Source organism: Anas platyrhynchos, chromosome 3 (assembly GCF_047663525.1).
Source record: "Anas platyrhynchos isolate ZD024472 breed Pekin duck chromosome 3, IASCAAS_PekinDuck_T2T, whole genome shotgun sequence".
In the NCBI taxonomy this organism is placed as follows: domain Eukaryota; kingdom Metazoa; phylum Chordata; class Aves; order Anseriformes; family Anatidae; genus Anas; species Anas platyrhynchos.
In genome coordinates this window covers 87640134-87663318 of record NC_092589.1, presented here as the reverse complement: position 1 = coordinate 87663318, position 23185 = coordinate 87640134, and the positions used below count along the sequence as shown (strand labels likewise).

The following is a 23185-nucleotide window of genomic DNA, read 5'->3' as shown; positions in this document are numbered from 1 at the left end:
ATACAAGCCAGGATGCCGTTGGCCTTCTTGGCCACCTGAGCACACTGCTGGCTCATATTCAGCCGACTGTCCACCATCACTCCCAGGTCCTTCTCAGCCTGGCAGCTCTCCAACCATTCCTCTCCCAGCCTGTAGCTCTGCTTGGGGTTATTGCGCCCCAGGTGCAGGACCCGGCACTTGGCCTTGTTAAACTTCATGCAGTTGACCTCAGCCCATCGGTGTAGCCTATCCAGATCCTCCTGCAGAGCCTTCCTACCCTCGAGCAGATCGACACACGCACCTAACTTGGTGTCATCTGCAAACTTACTGAGGGTGCACTCAATGCCCTCGTCCAGATCATCGATGAAGATGTTGAAGAGGACCGGCCCCAGCACCGAGCCCTGGGGGACGCCACTAGTGACTGGCCTCCAACTGGACTTGACTCCATTTACCACAACTCTTTGGGCCCGGCTATCCAGCCAGTTTCTAACCCAACGAAGCGTGCGCCAGTCCAAGCCAAGAGCAGCCAGTTTCTTGAGGAGAATGCTGTGGGAGATGGTGTCAAAAGCCTTGCTGAAGTCAAGGTAGACCACATCCACAGCCTTTCCCTCGTCCACCCAGCGCGTCACTTTGTCATAGAAGGAGATCAGGTTCGTCAAGCAGGACCTGCCTTCCATAAACCCATGCTGACTGGGCCTGATCGCCTGCTTGCCCTTCAAGTGCCGCATGATGACTCCCAAGAGGATCTGCTCCATGAGCTTCCCTGGCACTGAGGTCAAACTGACAGGCCTGTAGTTCCCCGGGTCAGCCCTCCGGCCCTTCTTGTAGATGGGCGTCACATTCGCTAGCCGCCAGTCAGCTGGGACCTCCCCCGATAGCCAGGACTGCTGATAAATGATGGATAGGGGCTTGGCCAGCTCCTCTGCCAGTTCTCTCAGTACCCTTGGGTGGATCCCATCCGGCCCCATCGACTTGTGCACATCCAAGTGCCGTAGCAGGTCACCAACCAGTTCTTCGTGGATGGTGAGGGTAACGTATGAACCTGCCGCTGGAGGACAGCTATTCCTACGAATATCACCGGTGCCTGGTGACCTTTGAATGGGCACGCTGGTGCGGTTCTGCCACGTGACAGAGGCACAGGAAGACGACCTGAGTCACGGTACTGGCACCCTGGGCTTCCCCACAGACACTGAGCTGTGTCCCTCCCTTATAAATATCAGTAGTCTAAAAGAGCTTTTTAGTAAATACTGTTTTGAGTCTCCAAGCTAGCCATGCTGTTCCTGGTGTTGTGAAAAGCCTCAGTCTGACCGGCCCCTCTGGTTTCAGCTGAGCTTTCCTAGGAATGGCATCCAAAATGCTTCCTGCCTGCCGCCTTACCTGGAGAAAATGGCAATGCTAAAATACATTTTGCTCGATTTCTCTTTCATCCTTTTGTCCTTTTGCTTAGGTTGAAGTTCCTGCACTCATATTTCACTTGTGTGAATATTCCTCTATCTCCCCAGAAGATTTACAGAACAAACACTGCTGTGTCTTGAGTTATTTTTAGAATTCCCAGGGAGAAGAAAGGGAGAGAGCAGCAACTCGCTCCTCCTCGGCAGGGAGGGGCAGCTCAGATCCTGAGATAGTCCCCGGCTCCGCAGCACTTCCAGTAGGATTGGCTGCCTTGTTTACACTAGAAAATATTTTGTTGACCATTTCCTGACACTGTATCCTGTTTTGCTAACATTTTTTTTTTTGGATCCAGTCATCAAATTTACATTTTCATTTAGTTTTCCAGTCATATACTTTACCCAGATAATGATTATTCTTATCTGTCTTCTACAGATAAAAGTAAGACTGACCATACAAAGTACTGCCGTAATGGTTATGACACAGATAAACTCCCATTCTCCACAAGTTTTGAAACATTTTGCCAAAATTGTTAAACATTCTTATATTATGTCAAATGAGTATGCCACTGTCACATTCAGCTTGCCACCTTGCAGGTGTGCGTACTGTTTAAAACAGAACAAAACAAGCTTATAGCAAGTTTTATGAGGCACAGGAATGTTAATCTGGACACAGGATTTACTCCCACCTGTGCTTTGCCTGAGCTGCAGGATTACTGGCATGCTTTGTGCTCCTCAACTCCATTTCCACGTGCACATTCATGTCGTTTCGTGACAGAACCCTTTCCCTAGAAAACTCCCCAGGATTTCTCTTTGCCTCTAAAAGAGGCCAAGACACAGTTAGAACTGGCATATCTACAGGGGAAGATAAGGGCTGGAAGAAAATATTTTGTTTAAATTTGTTAGCAGTGGCTGTACTCCGAGCATCCTGGGGTAATCCATACGTTACAAAGGGCACAAAGGGAAGCACACCTGGTTGGTTTGTACCAAGTACAAGAATTTTATGGTGCCCAGGTAGACAGCACGGAGGCGCTGCACACACAATCAGGATAATAGTGCCGCTCGCCAAGTACCGCATGAAAAGAAGCCAAGTGTTTATGGGCAAACTGACGAACCAGCGGGTGATGTGAGGAATGCCGCTGAACCCAAAGGCTGGGGAGGTGATACAGGACTCACACAGATGCTTAAGGAGGGCTGTCTGGCTGTCCTTGGTGGAGTGACGCGCAGCTCAGGTATGGTGCAACGCTGCCTGGCCAGGTCGCACTCTTGCATCACGCCAGCTTGCTGCTGGCAGCCCCTGGGGTAAACAGCTGGGCGCGGGCGAGAAAACCCACAGGGTGACGTGGATGTCAGTGGACGTGAGGGCAGGGCAGCTGGCACGTGCACTGTGCAATGGGCACCATCCTGGCCTCTCCACATTGTGTGACACAGGGCTCACGATGGATCCCCAGAAATAAGGGTGGTCACGGCAGTGAGAACAGCAGGGGGAGAAGCAACAGTGAGGTGGGGATCGGGCTCTTTTCCCATGCACCAAGTGATAAAACAAGAAAAAATGGCCTGAAGTTGCTCCAGGGGAGGTTCAGGTTGGAAATGAGGAGACATTTCTGCTCAGAAGGAGCAGTCAGGCACTGGGATGGGTTGCCCAGGGAGGTGGTGGAGTCACCGTCCCTGGGGGTGTTCAAGGAAAGGTTGGACGTGGTGCTTGGGGACATGGGTTAGTGGGTGATACTGGTGGTAGGGGGATGGTTGGAGCAGATGATCTTGGAGGTCAAAAAGGTTTTTCCAGTCTTAATGATTCTGTGATATTCGGAGAAATTTCTTTACTGAAAGGGCTGTGAAGCGTTGGAACCAGCTGCCCAGGGAAGCGGCTGAGTCACCATCCCTGGAGGTCTTCAAGAGAACACGTAGATGTGGTGCTTAGGGACATGGTTTTGTGGTGGACTTGTTGGACCTGATGACCTTAGAGGGCTTTTCCAACACAAACGACTCAGGGCGGTTTTCATTCATCTTTCACGGCTTTCTGCAGCACGAGAGACACCAAATACCGCACACCCTCCTTTACAAGCTATATGGTCACTTAACACAAGCCCAACACTCTGCATAACCACAGTGGTCCAAAAAAAGAAAGAGAAAAAATAAAATAATAAAAAAAGAACAAATCGCCCCTAGCAAAGCTCGGCGAAGCCCCGAGCCAGCCCCTGCGCGGCGTTTCGCAGCAGGCCGCAGGGGCCCCCTCAGCCCCCCCCCGCTGTGGGGCAGCTCGGGGGAAGGGCGGCGGGCCCGGGCTGCTCTTCCTCCCCCTTCTTCTCCTCCTCCTCCTCCTCCTGCTGCTGCCCTTCCCCGCCCCGTGCCGCTGACGTGCCGTGCTGCCGGCCGGGCCGCGCCGGGCCGGGCCAGGCGGGGGCAGGGGCGGGGGCGGCGCAGAGCAGCGCAGCGCAGCGCAGGGCAGCGGCGGCCGGGCGCGGAGCTGCAGCGGGGCGGCCGCGGCAGGGCTGGGCAGGTACCGGGGGAAGGGAGGAAGGGGCGGCAGGGCACGGAGAGGGACCCGAGGGGCTGGCAGGGAGAAGGGGGAGCCCTCCCCCGGAGCCCTGGGTGCGGGGAGCTGGGTGCAGCCGGGCCTTCCTCGCCAGGTGCTGCCTTGGGTCTGAGGGCTTGTGGTGGGCTCCCCTCGCTGTGTCCTAGCCGAAAGCGGGGCACGCCGGCAGGGCATTGAAGTGTCATTTGAAATGTCATTGCGTTCGTGTTTGTTTTTTTTTTTCCTAAGTATCATCCTCTGTAAAATGCTGTGCGCGCTAAGTTACACCGAGCTTCATCCCAACTCCCCCTTTGCAAACGTTTCGGTGCCGGCAGGGCTGGCATTGCCAGGGACGTAAAACTTCTCCACAGCTGGACCCGACCCTCATCGTCCCTCAGAGCACGTCGTCTGCTCGAGGTCCTGCAGCAGGCTGCGCTTTGGTGAATCAGTGTGAGGACCGCAGGGCTCAGCCCTACCAAAACCCAGTGTCTGGCTCCTGCCATTCGCATTCCTGGCTCCATGGGAAGGCTGCGGTGCGGCTTGTGGTGCCTGGTTGGTGTTGTTGCTGCTTGCCCGGTGCACGGCAGGCAGATTCCTAAGCAGCCAGCCCCATTGCTGGCTGTGAAAATGAAGGAGCTACATGAGGAGATCACGGGCTGCCTGGTTGTTACCTGTTATTTCGTTTTACACTCTGCTGACTTCAGCCCTAGTGTCCTGCCTGGTTCCTGGAAGGAAGGGGAGCTCTTTGGAGCCGTCCCATTCCTCGCGGTTTGTTTGGCATCAGGAGGCGGCCAAGCGGCCTCTGGACTGGGTTAGCAGTCACCGGAGGGCAAAGGTTGGCCACAGCCTTCAGCCTTCCTTCTCCTACAAAAGTGGCATATTAACAGGGGTAGAGATGAACGCCTCATTTAAGATTAACCCACAGTTCTTGTTTTCAAGAGAGAGAAAAGAATGCTAGGGAAAAAAATCCTGGGAACTATAGAAATGATCACAATTTTCCTTGTGCTATTTGTACAAGTGTAAATAAATGCTGTCTTGCACTGTTTTCTTAAGTGCCATAAAGCTGTGTTCATGCACAAGTTAGATAAGGAGCATAAATTTTATAAAGCAACTGCAAAGGAAAAAAAGACACAGGTTTATTGCTGAGTTGGAGGAGTAGATATCAGAATTGTCACAGTAAAAGTTAGTAAAAAACAACACTGCAGAGGCTTCAGAAGTAGAAGTTAGGACTTAGTCTGTATTTTTAGCGGATGTGTTTTCAGTGCGTGTAAGTTAATAAACTATTTAGTGGAAGCACAGTTATGCCTTTGTGAAACTATAAAGGCAGTAAAGTTTGCTGCGAGGCTTATTAGCTTCCAGAAGTAAAAAGCATCTCAGTATTAGCCCAGAAGTTGAACTAATTCCCCCACCCCCGTATTTCCAGCCCGAGTGGGTGTTCGTGCATAATCTGTCCTAAGAACTGCGACCCTCAGAATCAGGGGTCGGCACGCGCTGCTGTGTGATGCTGGGTCAGTTTTTGGACACATTAACCGAGCTGCTCCCAGAACCAAGTGTAGTCCTGGCTCCCTGTGCCTGGTCTGCAAGGGCGAAGAAGGTCTCGTGACTCAGACTAACCTTCATCCTCTCTTGGTGTTTAATTATGCTGGTCCGAGGAACACTTTGGGGTTTCAGGGATTTTGATGGGGAAATGTGATAGATGATGGTGCAAGCAATGTGGCAAAGGTGAGAAGAGAATATTTTTTTTATTGCTGCTTTCAGCACAAAATGTCAAAGCATGAGATTAAGCTGGCAGGTTCAAAACAAAAGGGGTGTTTTTTACTTACCCAATGTGTAGCTACTTAAGCTTTGGAAATCCTTTCTGAAGCATGTGGATGCTGAAAGTTCAAAGGGACATAAAAAGCAGCCGGACAAATTCATAGCAGAAAAATCTCCTGAGTACCCCCCCTTCTCACCTGCTGCAGCCCTGGGGTTTGCTGAGCTGTGGATGGAACCAGGGAAAGTATGCTGGCAAAATACCCTCAGGTATTTACCAAATTTTTTTATTCTAGGCATTCAGGACTGCAGGCAGCACACTGGAAGTGGCAGACCTGCTGTCTGACCCCGAACGTCTGCTTTTAGGGAAATTATTTGTTCATCTGAAGTATTTGGGAACAGCTGAGCCAAAGGGACCAGGCCTAGATACAGCTTTGGGGTAGGGGATTGCTCTCGAGGAGTGGTTACATGCTGTCATCATCAAACGGGAAAGGCGGCTCAGGCAGTGCCAATTTCAATGGCTGTGTTCAAGTGCAAAATACTGTGTTCAGGACCGAGATCCCGTAGTGCAGATCGGTAAAGCCCACCTGGCAACAGTGCCGTGGAGATGGGTCTGAGGGCTCAGGGGGATGGCAGCAAGCAGCGGGATGCAGTAACGTGAAAGTTTATCACCTACCTTTTGGATCTAGTGATGTCTGAGTTAATAACATGCGTTTTGTTTTGGCTGCTGTCCTTTAGGAAAGATAAATGCGAACTATGGTCTGGAAGAAATTGTCATCAAGGTTTAGGAAGGGTTTGGAAAGTGCGATCTGCAGAGGCCGTGCATGTTTGGAAAGCATAGCCTACAAAGGCCAAGCAAGCTCAGTTCCAGCAGAAAGAGGTCGAGGTTAGGGATAAGAAGATGCTACAACCTTAAAGTTAGTGAGTTTTTGTCCGTCTGTCAGTGATTATATAGAAAAAGATGGAACTAGTCTGTACTGAGGATTTGATTTAGATAGTAACAGTGGTTGTGCGTTGGGAAAATCTGGGACAAACTGAGCTTGTGGAACCTCCCTTTTGGGAAGGTTTTTGAAAGTAGAATAGGACTTGTATTAAGGATGTATTAAAGACTTTCCTCACAACTCGTTCCTGTGCAGAGGTTTGAACTTGAGTTCTTCAGGAAAAACTTGAACTTGAGTTCTTCCTGGAATAAGTTAATTCAGTGCTCAAAAGAAATGCAATTTTTGTGATACTGAGCTGGATTCTTTCAGTTATTTCTGGTGACCTGATGTTGCAGCTTAATGCATTTTGTTTAAAGTAGCGTCGAGGCAGAACGCATATTGCGGCATTCAACAACAGAATGCTGTGGTTTAAGGGTGCAGCCTGTAATCCTGTAGGAAATGTAGGTTTGGGATCAGACTCTGACTTAAACCACAAAACTCAGAGGGATAGAAACAGAGCCATTCGTCATCTACTGTAGTATATACTGTATGCTGTATAATCTGTGTTCAAATTTACAGTGTCTTTTGTTCTGAAACACTTTTAAACAATCGCCAGTCTACAAGTCTGATCTAATTTTCTTTTTAAATCAGAGTGCATTTGTTTAGGTACCCTCATTTTGGTTCTGCTTTTTAAATTATGCACAGACAGAAAAAAATCAATCAGTGATGTAACATTTTAACACAGCATATCGTGCATGTAGGTTTGTGCTCTGATTGTGACTGAGACTTAAAGATGTATTTCTGCAGTATTGACGGGCACTAATAATAGAAAGAATATGTGGGAAAATGCTGGTTTTGAATCGCCGCATGTAAATGAAGTGTGGACCACTGAACGTGGCCTCGTGGAAGGTGGTGTGGGAGCCCCTGCAGCATGCTCATTTTTTTCCCAGTGTGTCAGGGACAAGGAACGAGTTGCAGCCTGGCTGCGTTTACCCCGCAGTCGCAGCCTCGAGTGCAGCTCCCACAGGCATCACAGCTGCTGCACGGTAGTTGTATGGGTTGGTGGCTGCTAGAGACAGAGAGGGGCTTGGGAGCTGGAGAGGGGCTACGTTTGTATGTGGAGGTCTCAGGGTTCAGTTTGCTCTTAAAAGAATCGACAGAAAAGTTCCCGGTCTTCAGCTGGAAGTCTGGGTGAACCTTGAACTCCTAAGTAATCAACAAAAGGCCTTTTTAATATCAAATAAAGCAAAACTTTTATTTGCTTTTTGAAGCAACGTTGCAATTCATGCAGTGAGCTTGCTGAATTATTTTTGCAAAGACAGATGGAGAAATTAATAATATTATTTACATAGTGGATAAATATTTAGTTTTCTAAAGGAATTTGCTTTTTTTTGTAACTAACATCATTTAGCAGACCAATTTGACTTGTGGGTGAAAAAAAGAGGAACAGGGACTGTAACAAAGTCAGTGCTTCACAAAAAGCTCTCTCATATCAGCTAGTTTTGTGGCTGTATTGGTAGCAACAGCTTCCTGAATTGAATCTGAAGAATCCATAAAAATAGCTCAGGGAACTCCCATTATCACACGTGACAAAGTTTTGTTAATCTCGGGTTCCTTCCCAGTTGCTCAGAAACCTGACCAGAAGGTGGTATTTTTGTAACCATGTTTCAGGAGAGGTCTCTTATAGGGGAGCAGTGTCCCTCTCAGGCGTGACCCCGAGCAGAAGCCATGCAGGAGGCAGCAGCGCTGGGCGACGGGTCACTTGCTGTGCCCGAGTCTGGGTGAGGACACAGGGGACATGCTGCTTTTGAGCTCCCATCCGAGCTTTGTTGCTTCAAATTCATTCAAGCGCACCCGCTTTGTTCATCACACCCACCCTCCAGCAGCAGACATGGTAGCAATAAAAATTTTGGGGGCAAAGTTTGGCTGCTTTGCTGCATCTTCATTTTCTCAGCTGGGTGGCTGTTTGTGGGCACGCCGGAGCTGCCCCCTGTAGCCCTCTGCTCATTTGAGAAGAGGCACTGGAGTGTTTTGAGAGGGACACGCTCTGTAGCTGGTCTCTTAGGGCAAAGTTTAATGTATGCATTAACCTCTGGTGTAGGCAGTTTCCAGGACGAGGATCAAAGCATTAGGGAATGAAAATACTAACAAATATTTTAATAACTTCGATTCTAATGATTCTCTAGGGTTGTAATTTTGTGAATAGCTGTGCTGATGCAATTGCTTGCCAGGCCCCCGAAAGCAGGAAATCTTCCCGCTGCCGTCCCCTCCCTTCCCAGCGGCTCTGGTGTTCAGTGGGCTCCTCCACCGGTCCGTGCAAACTGCTGACTCTGCAGAAGGCAACAAAAACAATCTCTCTTCTCCATCTCCCCGCTGCAGAGGGATATAATGAGTTTTGGACCCTATACAGCCGGGCAGCAGGAGTATGTAGTGAGGAACAGAAACATGGGGCGGAAGATGAAGGGTTTACCTGTTTTATTACCTTATTGTTACTGGTTCAGCTTATCCCATCTCATGAAACCACAGCATTTTTTCAGTCTTTGAAACCTGTGTAACCCTTTGTTGTCTTCACTAGCCCTGTTGCAGAGAGGAATGCAGAAATAAAGAGCATACACAGGGATTTTCAGAGTTGGAACAACAGGACTGGAGGGGATTTTACAGGACCATGAACTTCAGAGGGTCCTAAAATAACACGGAGCTTTATTACTATGTAAAGATACCAGTACTTATTTTTAGTAGATGTGGTGATTTTGAGGGTGGAGGAGAGGAATTTTATTCCTACTATTTTTTTTCTCCTTATTTTGGATCGTATACAAAGGTAGGGAAGCAGAGGAGATAAATCTTTGTCTACTTTTTGTTATTTCTGCGGTGTTTTCCGATCATTGAAAGCCTTTCCTGTGCTCGTGCAGCTCGCCCTTTCAGCAGGTGTTCAGGTCCACGAATGGCAGTGTGTTGTCTGCTTGTGCCGTGGCGCAGGGAGCGTTGTTTATGTGGGTGCTGCAGGGATGACGCCGTGTTTCCGTCCCTTACTCGTGGGCTTGCCTTTTGATGAGCAGTCTGCCAGGCCCACTTACTCCTCCTCTTTTATGTTTTTCTTCTAAAAATAGACCTGCCAGCTGTGGATTAATTTGTGGGCACACATGTGCGTGTTTCATCATCGCCTGATTGTCCTTATTTGCTTTTTGCTGCGAGTAAGCTATTTTCATTGAGACTTTAATGCTTTTACAGAATTCAGGAACCAATCTTCTCCTGGCCATGGGAAGAACGCTGTTTCGAATTTCTCAGCTCCCAGGAGACAGAAGAGAAATGGGCTCATTTGTCAGAGTTGTATTAAATCAGAATTGCTAGGAACAAAGTGTACAGGAGAATTGGAAGAAGTTTCAGAGGTGGTGAGGTGATGTTTGTCTTAATGGTGATCCAGTTAGAGCACTCCTGCATCTTCGCAAGCATCTGAAATTAGTCACGGTCAGACGCACAATTTCAGATTATATGGACCTTGAGCTCGGGTTTGGTTCACTGCATGACTGCCATAAATTAAAAATATTTTCTTTCAGCTGTTTGGAAATGCGTTCTCAGCTTTTGAAAGTAGTGTAACATCTCAGTATTTTCTAGGTCACTTATACAAGAACAAATTTAAGCTTTGATTAGGGGAAGGATGCTCTTTCAAATATGTTTTCTACCATGTTCTGATGGTAATCTGAAACAAATTTTGCTTGCTGTTTTGTTTTGAAGTTCCACATCTTTCCAAGGAAAAAGATTATTTCTACCAGCTTAGGGAGAGGAATCTTAAACATGAAGTTTCTTAGTCTGCTATCGTGCTGTACAAGTCATGTCTTGCTTGAAAGGTCAACACCCACAGCACATGTTTTTTGCAGTGCCATGGACTAAACCACTGCTTTCCTTGGAGCTGCAGTGGTCTTTTTCTATTATAAATGAAGATTCAGGCTTTCATTGTGGCGTCTGATGCTATGGAGATTTGTGTATTACATGCTAAGTTATATGTAGGTATGTTCAAAACCAAAGCAATAATGATAAATACAAACAATATTTTGGCAATGTGCTCTTTCAATTTAAATCCTTACAGCTTTCCCCGTTTTCTTTTTAAGGCATTTACTTACTTACTAAATATTGTATCAGATTTCTTGTAAATTGTAACAAAAAAAAATATCTTCTACAAGCCTGGGAAGTAGCTCCTTTATTTCTGTTGATACAGGGTCGTGTGTCTCTGTTCATGTAGGCATCAGATGATCAGTGGTTTTAAGATACTAAACTGATTCATAGACTTTCAGTGGTTTTAAGATATTAAACTGATTCACAGACTTTTTTTTTTTTTTTTTTTTTTTTAAATGCAGCTTCTGTTGCAAACCCTTCTGTTACGGTTCTGGATCAAATCCTGAGCTCTTTAAAAGGAGAATGTATTTATGCCTTCAAAGAACGCAGTTCTATTGTTTCCTGACTTTTAATTTTTAGATTTTAAGTAAAAAAAGAGATCGGGAATCCGCATGAGAAGTACAGGCTTGGAGTGCATCAGATGGCTGTGGAAATGTGTTTAATTTCAAACAAAACCAGCTATTACAGATTAGTTGTTTTCGGTGTTAATCTTGGTTTCTTTATGAATCCCAGTGGGAGGGAAGAGGGCGAACAAAGCATACTTTATGTTACTGGCCTGTCTGCGGCGTGGCTGGGCTGGGTTAGGCCTAGTCAGGAGGTAGAAGCAGTGTAGAGGGGAACTAGCAGGAAGGGAAGGAGTTGTTTGGGATCAGCTACTTCTGGACAAGCTTTTGAAAGCCGAGGGACGATGCGGAGGCAGGAGAGGCCTGGCACCTGAGGGGGTCAGAGGGACCTGGCAGATTCAAAAGGGAACGCTTGAAGGATCACATTGAGACAAAAATGCCGGTTTGCCTCTTTGAAGGCATGAGGGTGGCATCGGGGGCTGCCCTTCTCACTGTGCCTGGGCTTTAAAATCATGTTTTCAGCCCATGCTGAAGTACAGCCTGACCCTGAGGTGCACTGGCCCATGGCCTGCTGCGGGGAGCCCCGCGGCCCACACCTCACAGCTCAGCCCGAGTGCTGCACCCTGTGGCGGCGGCGATTCGGGAATCACATCTTAGTTGTCATCTCTGAAAGCTAACCGGCTCGTCTTTTCACAGAATCACAGAATTGTCTAGGTTGGAAGAGACCTCAAGATCATCGAGTCCAACCTCTGACCTAACGCTAACAGTCCCCACTAAACCATATCCCTAAGCTCTACATCTAAACGTCTTTTAAAGACTTCCAGGGATGGTGACTCCACCACCTCCCTGGGCAGCCTGTTCCAGTGTCTAACAACCCTCTCACTAAAGAAGTTCTTCCTAATATCTAACCTAAAACACCCCTGGTGCAACTTTAGCCCATTCCCCCTCGTCCTGTCACCAGGCACGTGAGAGAACAGGCCAACCCCCACCTCGCTACAGCCTCCTTTAATGTACTTATAGAGAGCAATAAGGTCACCCCTCAGCCTCCTTTTCTCTAGGCTGAACAATCCCAGCTCCCTCAGCCACTCCTCGTAGAACTTGTTCTCCAGACCCCTCACCAGCTTTTCCTAGCAGCCTCTTTTCTCTCCATCAGTCATCTTTTCAGTAGTGGCCAAAAAGCTTTGGGAGCAGCCAGGTAAATCAGGAGCCTTCGGCAAGGGACCTGCCACCTCATCCAATGTACATATTTTAAGGAGAAATTTGAAGTGATGGGATCTAGCAGTGCACGAGGGTTGTGTGGCTTTATTTTATTTAGTTTGCTTAGCTGCTCCATTTAAAATTAATATCCTACCTTTGTCATGAGAAACTCCTCATGTGCAGGCAAACAAACAGAAGCCTAGTAGTGGCAGATCTGACAGCGAGGGAAGCACATCTATGGGATAAAAACAGGATGTTTTCAAGTACTTAGTTTTACTTTTTTTTCAGGCCTTTGCTTAAGGAAAAGCTGTCTAACTACAGGACATGTGAAGATACAGGAGAACTGAGCTGAATGTGAAATAGTAGCCTCACCTGAAGGAAAAGCAGTTTTATGTTGTGAGGAGTTAGCCTAATGATATTAGTAAGCATATAAATTAAATTCTATGGCTGGGGCAGGCTCTTGATTTTTGAAGCTCCAATCTTAGCAATCTTCAGCCTACCAATATTGAAATTTTTTTATTTTTTTTTCCCCTCCTCCTTTTCCTGCCATAACACCACTTCTAAACACCTCCTGTAAGGGTTTGGACTCTGCTGAACTTGTGAAAGCTTTTACCTGTGCCTAGGCAATTCAGAAAACCACACAGCCTTCTACATCACTGCACTCTGCTGAGGTCTTCAGGTGTCATTCAATACTTACAAGAAGAAGGGACGTGAGAAGATTGAAAGGGCTTTTCAAAATCATCCTCCAGCTGAGGGAGGACCCAGCTGACTCCCCAAAGGGCACCCACCCAACTGGAATGGCAGTGGCTTGGTGCGAAGCTCTGCTGCTCCAGGCTGTAGTGAGTCATACGTGGGACGTATGATCCTCGGTTTTATGATAGCTGATACTGCATCTTTGCACTGCTAGGTGTAATGGCAGTCAAATTTTGACCCAGATGCATGTGATGGCATTTACTTGGAGTTCTCCGGAGCATAAAACAGAATGAGAACTCCAGGATATGCTGTTAACGGGTCACCTGGATTGGGTTGCATTGTTTTAGCCATTGTCTGCCTGGATATCTCTGGCATTCAGGCTGCAGCAGAGGTGTGGTCTGAATGCTTGGTATTTCCAGCACAGGTATTTGTGGGTGGCTTCCCAAGGTGGCTCCCTGTGAATCAGACTTCTGTTTTCAGGGACAGCTGCTGCCCTTAAAGAAGACCTGTGTAAATGCTATTCCCAGGACACCTGCTTTTTTTTTTTCTTTTTTTTTTTCTTTCTATTTTTCTTTACCTTGCTGCTTCCAGGATATCCTGCCTTTTGTGTTTCACAGCCTCCTGGAAATGAGAAGGATTTGCATGGCGTCAGTCCTACAAATGAGAATGCAGCTTCACAATCTCCCTGTTCATCATGGACTATAGATACCAGGATAGATTGCAAATGGAGTTGTCCGATACAGCAAGTAAAACTGGCTGCATCATTACAGTTCTCAAAGAATGAAAGAGATGTTGGGTTCTGTTTTCCTTTGCAACCAGGCTTGGTGACTAGTGAGAAGGGTAGTGGAGAGACACAGGTCAGGACAGCTGGTGGAGGGAGACTTTAAGAATTGGATAGAGAGTTTTCATCAAAATCCATCTCTTTCTCTACTCTGCCTTCCCCTGTTGAGGATGACCCATGTGGAAACACTAGTAAGCACTGAAGTGGCAATGGGTGTAATTACTTGGAAGCTGTCAACCTACAATTTCCCCTGCTCATCATCCTGAGGTTGGGAGAGTGACGTGGAGGTGACATTTACTGCGTGAAACACTCCTGTCACAGCAGGCTTTGCTCACACAGGCCAGGCTCAGCCCGGGAAGCCTGGCAATGGAAAGTTCTTGACCCCATTTAAATCTACAGGATGGAGTATTTTTTTGTTTTTCTTGTGAGCCACTGAGGATTACGGCTCTGCTGGGGACTCCTTTGGCTACTCACAGTGGTCCTTGCACTGGATAAAAACACAGTGATCTTGTTCTGGGTCAGCAGAAGCACTTTCACCATGCCAAGAACATCCTAGCAAAGAAACCCTTATGCCTTTTGCTGCCTGAAATGTGTGCAGAGTCACTAAATTCCTGAAGCAGCGGTGAGGGAATACTGTTCTGTTGAGCTGAAGATCTACTTTGTAAGCTGATTTTAGCTGCAGCCTAATATGTAAAGTGGGGCAGTGTAGAGAAGAAGGGCTTGAGAAGAGGAGTAAGAACCAGAGGTACTAATGCTGACGTGGACTGGGGTGATGTAGGCAGAAGTAGCCACATAGGGAAAATATTGTTTGGCACTGTGGCTTTGCTGGGTTGCAGACATGCTCAGTGAAAGAGGCTGGGGAGATGTGGTTTATCTTCCAGGTGGGCTCAGAGGCACGGATGAGTGCAGGACCGGTGGAGATAGCTCTGGCAAAACAGAGAGCTCCTCGCTTCATGGTGTTCCCCAAAACCAGGAGCAGTCCAGAGCATTTCAAGCAGAATTTCTTACTGGGAAAAGTGTCCCTTGATTTTCTATGATGTGGCCCATTGTGCTGTCATGTGTTCTCTTAATTATCTTCAGGCATCCTGCCATTTACATATTTGTTGACTTGACTATAGCTGGCTTTTAAACTATGTTCTGTATTCTTATACGAGGGGGCAGATAAGGTAAAGCATTAGTCCTCTGCCCTGTGCTTCTCTTCCAGAATATTTTTCAGTAAAAAACTTAGTTCAAGAGACTTATGTGGGAAGACTGTCAGAGCTATTAGAGCACTTGGTGGGTGGCTCAGTATTCCTGCTTGAAGCCACACCTGGTTTATTGTGGCTTGCTGTGATGGTATTACAGGACAATTTGTGAATGGGCTTCCAGAATCCTGTCAAAATGCTAGAAGCTTCCATAGCAGAAGGGGAACATGATGCAGCAGAGCTTGCCAGATGTCTGAAGAGATTTATTGCTACTGCATCTAGTGAAAGCTGAATGAGTTTTATGGAGTAGAAGCTGAAAAAAAAACCCACAACCAAACGTTATCATATTTTTGTATGAAATACGAAATGTACTTTGAAATGTACTTTTGTGTCTTGGTTGTATGTTTGAATTTGAACTTGAGCAAATTTTGCTAACTCTTCATTTCCTAATAATAATAAAATATTATCTCTTAACAGTCCAGATGCAGTGGCATTTCTCTTCTAGCAAGATTAGCTCTGTATCCTTCACAGGTCATGGGACCAAGCGGTTAGCCAGCATGACTCACCATTTTCACCTTTGTCTGTGAAAGGAGTATAGGAAAAGACTGTTGCTGGTTGTGCAGACAGACGAGAAGGGATTTGATCAATTTCTTGCTTTCCTTGTTGTTTCCATGTTATTGGAATTATTAAGAAACTTTTTTATTTATAAGTCTGTCAGTGTAAACCATGATACTTTAGTGAGTTCTGTTTATTAGTTACACAAATAAAGCAGAAACACAGAAAGAATGAATTTCCTTTTAACAGAGCATCAACACTGAAATGCAATGGCAGGTTGATGGCTAATATTACTAATTTTCTTTCTCTGTAGTAAGAGCAGGTATTAGCTGCTTTTGTTTTTTTGGAGGATACTGTAGCAAAAATGTACTCCAGGTTTAAATATAGTCTTCTGTAGTCTAGTACTTCCTTTAAATATCCTCTGTTTTTTTAATAGAAATAATAAGATATTTCTTCAGACCTTGTGTCCTTCAGTCAGTAGAAGGAAACGTGGATGTCCCTGTAATTGAAGACAGGTATGCTATGGTGAAGGGTGGAACACGAGTCTTGAGAGGTGGAGTCTCTGGTAACGTGGTGTGATGGGGATACTGATTCATTCGTCATTTGTTGATGCATTTTCCAAAATGGGCCTGCAGGATGAGTGCATGTATTGTAATTTTTTATTTTTTTTTTGTCCTTTGAATCGAGGTTTTTTGTCAGTTGGTCAGATTTGTACTGTCATTCTCCTCTTTTCGGACTTAATTGTTCCTGTGTTCCTGCCTCAGATTGCTCTGAAGCTTTGTATAGGCCTCTGGAGCCTGAACAAACACTGTGTTTTCATCGTATTGTCAGTCTCGGAGTTTGGCTGTTCTGAGCTCCTCAGGAAGTGTCTGACTTTCTTTAACCCTCCGAGTTTCCGTGGTACTCCATCTCTATTCCATACATGACTTTTTCTTCCATGCTGCGCTTTGAATCTTTTCTAAAATGACCTTAGAAGATCTCTCATCATATAATGCTGTAAGACAACTATGCTTAAAAGCTTTTAGTTTCCTAGTCTCCATGAATAATTCAAAACCAAAGCCTCTACTCTGACGAAGACTTCTGCTCCAAAGAGGAAATAGCTCCAGTGGCTTCAGGAAATCTGTGAGGAATTTGGTAGTAACCCGCCCTCCCCACCCCTCCAAAAGTATGCTCAGATCCCAGAACAGCGTGAAGAAATATCCGTCGTGAAAGGTCATTTGGAATATTTCTGTTCACAAGAAGGACTTTGAATTTGTCATATTTGACTTCAGTGTAGAATTCCCTGATGGCTGTAGGTTAAGCTCCCACAGTACTCAAATTCTGGGTCACTGTACAGAGGAGATAGATTGACGATGTGCCTCTGTAACAGAGTATATTTGGTGTAATGTAGGAAGGGAGGAAGGGCTTGAGACATCCAGACCAGAGTCCCAAAAGAGTGCTTAGGTGACCTTATGTTGGAGGGCTGTAGGACAGAAGTCCATAAAGCTGAAGAGGATGCTGTGTAAAGCCCTGTGCAAGACAATTGTCAGATTTTTTTTTTTTGTTTGTTTTTTTTTGTGGGTTCATTGAGATGAGTTCCAGAAGATCACAGTCTCCTTCAGTAACAGTGCAGTGTCCTCTCTGATCAATTTGTTTGACTTAGGCTTATGTTTCTCATCCTTTACAAACTAGCAGTATCTTCATTTTGGGGGAAAAATATCAGGGACTCGTGTGCTTTACTGTTCATCACTCAGCAGCGAGTGTCTTGCTTGTAATTATAAGTGCATCAGTTGAGTGCTTCTGTCATCAGAACTTCACGTGTGCCGCTTCTGACTGTAGCCTAGATGTTTTGATTGACATTGTTGGTGTTCCTTGCAACATCTGCAAATTCTGAAACCAGTCAGAAATCGTCTCTCAAGTGATTCTGGCAAAAGGCACCAGCACTTATCTGTGGGCCGTGTCTGTATGTGTACTTAAATTAAAAAGGCAGCTGCTTTGCAGACTGTGTGAAGTCCCGTGAATCACCAACTGAGATATGTTGAACTAGGAAGAAGGAAAAAACTAGTTCTAATTTAAAGTCTGCATTATTGTTGAAAGTAATTCTAGAAGAGATTTTTCCAAGTGATTCATAGCCATTGTCTTTAAAATCGTGTCTGTTTCTAGCCTGTGTGGCCTTGTTTTCCAGCGATTGCCTTTCCAGTGATTACAGGTTTTTCTGCTCGATTGATTAATTCTGTAGTCTGTTTTCCATGCTGTACATATTTAATATGTGATGACGTGATCCTTATCCTTTTTTTTTGCTAGGCAATGGGTTTGTTTAAAACTTCATGGAATTTCTGTTTAGCTGGTGCTGGAGACACACAGGAAAGTTGCGAAGATGCGCAGAAAGAAAACGTGTTGCCTTTGCCATGGAAGACCCAAAGGGATGTGTCTTCAAACTTAAAAGTTACCAATAACATATTTTTAAATGAGAAGGATTTAAATGGAAGGATTATGAAACTAATCAGTTAATAGATAGGGCTAGAATGGGAGGAAGGCTTTAAAGGCACTGTTCTTGGTCACAAAAGGAGTTTGAATTAAAAGAAAAAAGTATGGGAAGATCTAAGTTTCTTCGAAGCATGCTTGAGAATTATTTCACGTTATCCTCTTCTCTAATTGATTAACTGGATAATAGGTTTAAATGTGCCAAATGACAAAACCCATGGATTTTATAGCAACTGATCTAAATTGATCTAATTAAGTTTGGTTTTTCCTCTTGTGTCACCTGTGTGAATCCTAATGATGTATAGCAGGTTGAATTAAATTGAGTTCTGCCTGTTCCTTGGGAATGGTGTTGAGAAAATTAGCAATTTCTTCAAGAAAGTTAATTAAATTAAAGTACTAGGTGGGAATGGCTGGTGCATTACTGCTCGGCCTGCACCTGGTCCTTCTTGTGCATTTCGGCAATTTGATTGCCCTTCTTGCTAGCCTCAGTGCCAATTTTAACAACTTTGTTTTGTATGTGTAGACATGGTTTGAACCTGTCAAGTTCAGTAGCTGATGAGTTTTTCTCTTAACCCTGATAATGATGATTCAATCTTTTTAAGTCTAGATTTCTGGGCTCCCTGATCTGTCTGCTGGGTAGCTGAAATCTGTCAGAAATTTCACATCCGTGGGTTCTTTGCAATACCTTTTTTCTTAATCCCTTCATAGGGACTGCCAAACCAGCAGCTAAAAATAACTGGTCTAGAAGAGTGTTATTTAAATCATAAAGGTCATATTGACCAAATCTCTCTGTGGTCCACATTAAACACGATACTTTTATATTTGGGGAACACAGCGTCAACCATCCTTGACCTCAGACAGCTGAGAGAAATACCAGTATTCAGTTCAGAAAGCTCTGCAAATGGGGTTTCTTTTACCTTGTTCCTTTTTCTGTTTGTGTTACAAAAGCATGAGAGCAAGAAATAGTTGGTAAATACTACGTGCATGTGCTTCTCTTTGAAATATTAAAAAATGCATCTTTATTCTCTGAAGCTAAAATTCATAGTTTTCTGGATGGGCTGTGACCATCTGAACTCCAGCTAAAGCCAGGTCACCCAGGCCGTACTTGCACATATACGGAGAATTTTGCAAAATGCTACAGATAATGTCACTTGGGGGAGGTAAGGAAACTTAGCGACTTTTCAGAAGTATTGAATGAAATCTGCAAAATGACAAAAAAAATAATCGTTTAAGAAAGGTTCATTTTTAACCAGAATCGTTAAAAAATACCCTTAGTTAAAGTGTCAGATATTCTTCATGCTCCTGCATCATTTTGGTTTTAGCGAAGGAAACTTTCACATCTAAGGAAGGATTGTGTGCTAAAAATGAACAAAGTAAGCCTGCTTGAACTTTGAAGTGGAAGTGGACTTATTTTTGTATATTGAAAAAGAGATACTTAGTCTTCATTCATTCTGTTTGCCTTTGTCCTCCACGCCTTTCTGCATGGGATTTTCAAAATGTGGAGAACCAAAGCAAATTGCTGTTGCCTAAAGGAGGAGTTTCTGCTCTGGTCGTTGCCTTGTTGTGGTTATATTTGCTACTTTTATCTTGTGCTGGCAGTGGAGCTCATCCATCTTCTTTCTGAGCTGGGAGGAATTATTAAAGTGGATTAAACCATCCACTTTGGTGGAGGTACAGTTCTGCTGCCTCGGTGCACTGGGCGAGGTCGCAGGAGCTCCAGCAGACTCTGGGGCTGATGCTGAGTAGCTGGAGAGAAGGGGACTGAAGGGAGTCCCTGGGGCAATGAGCTTTCGAATTACCTCACCGGCTTTTTGAAGCTCTTTCCCAAGTCACAAAATGTCCTGGGTGAGTCTTGGCATTTTCCTCGTTGATGGTGAGCAAGCATTACGTAGTGAGTAAGGAGGCTGAATCCTCCCAGGGGGTGGTTTGGTTTTTTTTTGTTTTCTCGTGTGTGTGTGTATCTGTAGTTTGTGGAGAGGACTGACAATAACTCACTGATCTTGGAAATGAGAACTTTAATTTTTCAATGGTGAGCCTTACATGCTCTCCTTGAGGGTATTTTTTAATAATTTTTAATAATCATGTCTTCCAATGCATTTCAAAAACAATTTGGATTTACATTTTATTATATATTGTCCATGAGTGAAAGAAAAGTTCACTTTCTATAAGGTGGTTGAAGAACACGAGTGGAAATCCTGATACCTGCTTCTAACTGCGCTGCTGCAATGCTGGCTCTGCGTTTGCTCTCATTGCAAATCTTGCCTGTCCGACGAGGAGAGAGGAATCTGTACCCCAGTTTTAGACAAAACACGGAGATTAAAGCTCTGTGCAGGCTGAATAAGCTCAGGCCTTTGTTTGGAGAAGCTGAGCGGCGTTGTGTCCGAACATGAAGGAACAGGGCTGCCCCGCATTCCTGCTGCTGACGCCGCCAGGCTTCATCCCGGGGGGAGTGAGCTGAGCTGTAGGTTACCAGCTGAGCTGCAGGTAGGTGATGTTTTGCTTCGAGGCCTGCTGTCTGAGTCCCTCGACGGCCGTACTTTCGAGGCTGCAGGGCACTGTCCCACCACCGTGGTGGTCAGGGGGGCATGGTGCCCACGGGACAGGCTTGTGAGAGCTGACAGTGGCTGCTTGCAGCTTGAAACCAAGCACGAGGAGAGCTGCTGGATCGTCTTCTGGCAGTGGAGAGAGAACTGAAGATGATTTTAATCATGCTTTGTGTTTAGAGAGCAAGATCCTGACAGTTACACACGGTCTGGAGGGGGGGAATGCATTTTGGCTGGTGCTTGGACTCTGGCTTGTAGCCGAAGTGTGCATTTGAAGTCCTGAACTTTGGAGCTCTAAAGTAAAACATTTGTAGTAGGGATAGTGCCTCCTCAGGGAGGGAGCAAGGAAGAAGGACTAAGCTTACATTTAAAAATAAAAAAAGAAGCTCAGAAAAGCCATCTTTCCACTGTTAGAAGCCTTTCACGGTGTTGAAGTAATGCTGTGTGACTGGTAGGTGTATGCTGTTTGTTCACTAATGCACTGTATTCAGAAAGAAAGCTTAGATTCAAATTACGATAAAGTTGAAGATAAAATGCAGATAAATGAAGGGGAAAAAAAGCCCCAACCCAGCCCGTCACTATGGCAGAGCAACCATCTGCGCTTTCTGTCTTTTCCTGTGCCAGGAGCCATTAGCACCTGGGGGAAGGCTGGGCAGAGGTGTGTCTGCGTTCGTGTCCCAGTTCATCTCAGGAGCTTGCTCTTGAGGTCAACCTCCTGCTTGCCAGCACCCATGGCGCTCCGGCTCCAGGCACACAAACGGGATTCCCCTTGGAGGAAACTAAAGCAGAAAATGCTCCTTAGAAAAGCACACGATGCTCCCCAGCTCTGAATTCACAGTCACTCCAGGGGACCAGACGGGAGCTAGTAAAGCTGCTTGGTACAGAGCAGAGCCAGAAAACCCCTCAGAATTTGTGTAGTGTAGTTGCTGTACCCTCAGCTCTGCTGTTTCACTGTACAGATCTGATCCTGTTGTGCTGCGCTGTTTGCTAGCACAGAGGTATGCAGTGAATTTAAACTTATCTTTTGGATTTATGTCAGGACAAATGATTTGAAAGAATTCTCTAAATAATATGCCCTACATTCTTGAAATATGTCCTTTTATTGAGACAATAAATATTAAAATATTTATGTTTTCGTAAAAAATGCATATATATAATGATAATGTATGTATTTTCTATACGTGTGTGTGAGTAAAACATTGACCATATAGGGCTTCTATAGATCTTGAGCTTGAAAGCATAATTCTTTAATTTGTACTGCTGTGAAATGCATGTCATTTAATTCAAAGTAGTGCAATGGCTATAAAGCAGCAAAATGGAAGAAAGATGTCACTCGGAGTTAAGAATAATATCCCTGTTTTGATTTTTCATTTTGTTCCTGAGATGAAAATTAATGTCGTATCATCCTACCCCAACTCTGGGGTTAAATTCCTGGCTATTCGTTAAAGAAAGGAAAGTGAAATGAAGACCATAACTAATCACATAGTTGAAAGAAGAAAAGGAAAAATGGTCACGAGGAAGGCTTTTTATTTAACAGAGGCCTGATTTCATTCTGTGTTTAGATTTACTACCCCCTTAAAAGTCTCAAACCATCAGATTATCACGGGGTGGGTATTTTAGACGTCTGGATCGACATTGCCCCACTTAATCTCAATGTGTTGGGGCAGGGCTTGGTGACCTGGTGTCTCATTTCCTAGGGAGTTTCCCAAGCTCTGGAGGTGTGCTCTTTGCATAAAATATTTCTCATAGCCTGAAATGTCAGCTCAGGTGTCGTAGATAAAAGCTCTAATCTTGGATCTGCAAAGTCAAATATAGAAGCAGCACTGGCAGCATTACAGTGATTATTCTCCTAGATTTCTTTTTCCAGCTGTAATTGCTCAGGAAATTTTGAATTTAAAAGCACCTGAAGCGTGTTTTGTGGCCAAATTTACAGTCTGACTAAAAGCTTTCCTTCACTCCACTTTTGGCCTTCTTGCCAAAATAAATAGGTCGTTCTCAGCATGTGGCCAGAGTGGTTTGTCCTCTGCAGAAGCCTGTGCACAGAATTTGTAATTACACTTGAGGCTTGGTCCTGGGAGCCATGATTCCGCATGTATTATTTTCAGTTTACTGTAATATTAGATTTACTGTGATCACGTGTGCCTTTGCTTGCTTTAGTACAGCTCCTGGCCTTAAGGATGACTTTCTTGGACATCAAGAGGCAGCGCTTGCATTGCCTGTAGCCATGGGCCGTGCTTTGGAAAGCCTTGAAGCTACTGCAGATGGCTTCTGAAAGACGAGTGTTTTCAAAGCCTGGAATCTTCTATAGATTTTGTAACATAAAGGGACAACAAATCATGATTTTTGTGATAAAACCGGTGGGTAATTTTTGATCACTGTTGACCTGAGCAGAATCTTTGGAGCAGAGATACGATTTCTTGCAGCGTTCCTGTTAAATTAATAAATAACATTTTATAGGTGGCAGGGGGCGGGGACTGGAGCTCTGATGTATTTGAGGTTTTAAAACCAGTTAGTAAAATACACCTGGACTTTGACCTCAGTCTAATACCTTACGCCAGCCAACCTCTTGGTGAACAAGAAGCGAGCACAACATCCTGGAGCTGGGTCTCTTGGGACTCGTGGTCTGTAACAGTAGGGAGCTGTGGAGCTGCATCGGAGCCCCGGAGACACCGAGCCGGTGGTAAGAAGATCATTCTGGCCAGCAGGAGTACGTTTGTCTCATCCTGTGGCAAACCTGGAGCCAAAATCAGCTACGGGACCA

General features: G+C 45.3%; 1 protein-coding gene across 8 annotated transcripts in view; it reads left to right on the top strand.

Annotated features, from left to right (window-relative positions):
- The first annotated feature begins 3714 nt into the window (after window positions 1-3714).
- The window catches only part of MYO6 (myosin VI), a 109641-nt gene continuing 90170 nt past the window's right edge, over window positions 3715-23185 (top strand). For all 8 annotated transcript variants that reach the window (XM_072036257.1, XM_072036260.1, XM_072036259.1 and 5 more), the window contains exon 1: window positions 3715-3867. The gene's annotated coding sequence lies outside the window, so the exon portion shown is untranslated. The remainder of the gene's footprint in view (window positions 3868-23185) is intronic.